The following is a 4368-nucleotide window of genomic DNA, read 5'->3' as shown; positions in this document are numbered from 1 at the left end:
CTGGAAGAGTTCAGAACAGAGAGGAAAAGAAGCAAACTGGAAATGACCAGGACTATGCTCATCAAGTGAGACTAGCAGGGACAGGGGTAAACCTTATTTGGGAGGAGGGAAGCCTGTGAACTGCAGCAGACTGGGAAATAACAAAGTGGAGAAGGAATGGAGGGAGGTGAGAAGGGCCAGGAGACAAACTTGGACTTTGAAATGCATAACAAGTGTGAATAGGAACCAAATGAGACCTGGATATCTGCCAAGGGAAATGGCACTTTCTACAGGCAGAAACCCATTTTCCAGGTTCCTGACAGGCGCTAGCTGTAACAGTCCTTGTATAGTACAGCTTGAACTTAGCCAACACTGTCATTTCTGGACTTACACATTGTCTTTTGGGAATTAGGGAATTGAAGTTTCCTTTGGAATTAACAGTGGTTTTCTGTTTGACTTACTTAGTTCTCATTTCTAATATTTCTATTTCATCTTTATTAAACTATCACTTCCTTGAATTTCTTATTTTATTCTATATTACCTTTCTAGTGTCATTTAAATGTTTATACATATTCTCTGAAATCTCACTGAGCATTTAAAAATATCATTCTTTAGGATTACTGTGGATTTCACACATTTCTATTGTTGACATGTAAACCACAGTTCTCATCCTAAAGGGAGTAAAAGAGAATTTATTCTTCATCAATTTTGCATACCCATGCCCTAGGAACACCAATTTAGGTTACCCCAAATTCCATGTTCCAAGATGGAAGCAGTTTCATAAGATTTTTATAGTTTTATGATAAAAATCATAAATTAATCCAAGTTTAAAAATACATTGAGGGGAGTACACCAGAGAGTCAGGTACAGCAAGGTGAGGGAAGCTTTTTTATAGGCCTAACATGTTATTTCATGACATTCTTAGCTCTGGATTGGTGGAGGCTAGTGGTGTGCTAAGTTAATAGCTTCTAATCGGTTTTTATTTATTTTCACAAGATGTTAGTTCAAAGTTAATAGTTTCTAAGAGTTTTTATTTATTTTTACAAGATGTTAGTTCAAAGTTAATAGCTTCTAAGATGTTTTTATTTATTACCATGAGGTGTTAGGTCAGAATCAGAGTTGGACAAGGAATGGCTGTTCCAGAAGCTAAAACTAGCTCAAGATTTATAATTAAGACTCTAAAGCTGCAAAATTCTAACCTCTCCACAGTACTTAAATCCCAGTTGGTCCGTCAGTCTATGCAGACACAGGCTTTTTCCAAGACTGTTTTTTGTTTTCTTTGGTTTGTTTTTCCACAGTCAGACACAGATTCTTTTCAGGAATTTTCATTCATACAATTTTCAGAAACGGCTTATAAAGTTACATTTTCCAGGATACAGTCTTTTCCCCATTTCTTTTGTCCTTATGTTGTGTTAGACACATCTGCTCTATTGGCTACCTTTACCACTTTTATGTGATGGCCTTCTCACTGAAAGTGGTTTTATTTTCACTGGTGCACCTCCTATCCCTTTTACTTCTGTGGCTGTAATTAGTGAATCTGGGCATAAGATGTCAGAATCTAGGACCCAATGGCTCTGTAGATGACACAAGAGTTGAGATACCTCAGCACTTGAGGTAATTGTATTGTACACAGCACATTATGTGGAGTATCTACCATGTGATTACTCCTTCAAACAAAAAGAATGGGGACCTCAGGGTTGTGGGACTTTGTCAAGCACTATTAATGCAACTTCTCTTACTTGTCAGAGTCTTTGGCACTGGTCACACTAGTACTGGTGAATAGTCTGAATCCCTTATTTGCTGAGTAGGTGCTTCATGGTAGGAGGCAGTGTCAGGAACCATGGAAACCCCTCTATATTACTTCCACTCATTCTTTTTTAAGATTAATTTTATTTATCTTATATATTTGAGTGTTCTATCTTTATGCACAGCACAAGGGTAATCAAATCCCATTACAGATGGTTGTGAGCCTCCATGTGGTTACTGGGAATTGAACTCAGAATGTCTGGAAGAACAGCCAGTGCTCTTAACCACAGAGCCATCTCTTCAGCCCCCACTTACACTCATTCCTATTAGTAATACTTGATCAATCAGGCTGCCAGAATTGTGAGCGGTGGGGACTGTATAGTTGTGGTTATAACAGAAACTGAGGTGAGATACCTCTCTTCTCTTGCTGAAGTTATCTCCCTAGTACTAGTGGGTCTCCCTAGCTTGGTACACCTAGGCTTTATTCTCCCTGCAACAGTTTCAGCCAAAGCGCATTCAAGGGAGAAAACAACTTTGGGTCATGGCTAAAATTAGGCAAAGTACCTATTATGACCACTTTTTTTGACTGGCTGTTATCACACCCAGGGGTTGAGATAACAGTAGGGACTATTTTCATTAGCTCTTTCATGTGAATGCTCCCAGAATTGAGTAAGAGCAGAAAGCAATTTGATCCAGGCAGTTTCTTCCTAGCTTTCCCTAGGTTGTACACTGCAGAGAGAAGGTTACAGCTGAAAGGTATCTTTGCTAAAGACCACACTAGCAAATGACTGTTGGCAGAGCAGCCACGAGAAGTAGGTTCTTTCCCCACTCTGTGAATTCTGAACTAGTCTGGGAAAGGAATGACCAGAACTACAAGAATGGATGCCTTAAGTCCTGGTGCCAGCAGGAACTCACTCTGATAACTAAAACACTGGTCTCAGATGGGCAGGCTCTTTCCCCGTTCTCTAGTTCTTGAGATACATAACTTGCTTTTCCCTCTGTTAATATACTTGGCTCTTTCAGCATAAGGCATTCAGCAGGTTTGAGTGCCTACTGAGCCAGATTTGATGTGAGGCAGTTACCCAAGGGGAATATGAAGGGAATTCTGACCCCTTAAACAATTCAAATTCAGAGACTAGCTCCCTCACAGAACTGGCTCCCTGATCTTGTTCCATAGAATTCCCTGAGAGAAGAGTGATCATCTTTGCTAAAGCATAGCTTCTGTGTTGATTTAAGAGTATCCAAGTAGACCACACAGCTATATGCCTTCTAAACTTTCCAATAGCTAGCATTGCCAGCACCCATTGCTGACAGTTTGTTGGACTTCTTCATCTTTACCCCTGCAAAGGAGAGAATTCTTCCTGGGCTGTGCAACCTAGATGAAAAGTGCTGTTATCCCACATTTCTGAATCTTGGATATTTTGTTCCACTTTGATCTTTCTGATTTCCAGTACTGTCCCATGGTTACTGATTTCAAAACTCAGCTATGTATCTGTTGTTTTGTCAGAGAGCACATATGTGCTGAATGCCCCTCTTGGACATCTTGAGATAGCTTTAGAGTGAAAGTTTTGAAAATTAGAGAATCACTGTGCTAAATTCTAAATTATCTTATGAGGCTATGAAATTGTTTCACTTACAGTTATAATGTCTAAAATAGAGCTAAAAGAGAGTCATTTAAATTTTTTAAACAGTGATGTACTCTGAATTTGCAGCATCAATTTGGACTTTTGCATAAGGTTTTTCCTTTCTTAAAAGAATTAAATGTATTTTATTCTATCTTTTAAATAAGCAATAAATCTTCCTCCTTTCAATCTTTTTTGCTTGTTTTCTTGTTGACTGTATTACTGATTGGTTAGGCTTCATTGCATTTACTTACTTGCATTTATTTACTTGAAAGAAACCATTTTTTATTACTGGAGTAAGACTTTCTACACCTTGCTCTAGAGGATTTACCTTCCAAATCCTCTATAAACTTGCTACTTATTTCACACTGAGACATTATCTCTGTCTTCAAAAGCTGTTTGCTCTTCAAACATTTCCAAAAGTTAGCCTAAAACAGAGAACAGTCACTGCCTAATTTACCAGATGGGAGAATCAGACACAGAATTGCCTTCTACCAATATATGGATGAAGATACTGGTAGTGTATTATCTTTAAACACACTATGGTGCCAAACTTTTCTTCAACTCTCACCAACACTGTATAGGATCCCTATCATTTCTATAATGGGTCAATGCACACCATCAATTATCATGTTGTTGATGTACTTGTGTGTCAGACCATATATAATGTTAATTTCTATTTTCTTGATCTTAGTGAGATTCATATAACTAATAAACATTTATTAACTATGCTCTATTAGCATTTTATCTAAGCTCTGCCCCACAGTTACCTGGCAACATCCAGGTGTGCCTGACTCACTAGAAAAGGGGCTGCTCACCCCTCCTCGCTCTCTTGCTCTTGCCTTCTTGCTCCCATGCTGTCCTCTTGCTCCTTCTGCCCTCTATCCTCATTCTCTTCACCACCACCCCCCTTGCTCTCCACGTGGCTGGCCTCTACTTTTCTTCTTCTTCTTCTTCTTCTTCTTCTTCTTCTTCTTCTTCTTCTTCTTCTTCTTCTTCTTCTTCTTCTTCTTCTTCTTCT

Source organism: Mus pahari, chromosome X (genome assembly GCF_900095145.1).
Source record: "Mus pahari chromosome X, PAHARI_EIJ_v1.1, whole genome shotgun sequence".
Lineage (NCBI taxonomy): Eukaryota > Metazoa > Chordata > Mammalia > Rodentia > Muridae > Mus > Mus pahari.
The sequence above is the reverse complement of the archived record's forward strand: the minus strand, read 5'-3'. Positions refer to the sequence as shown.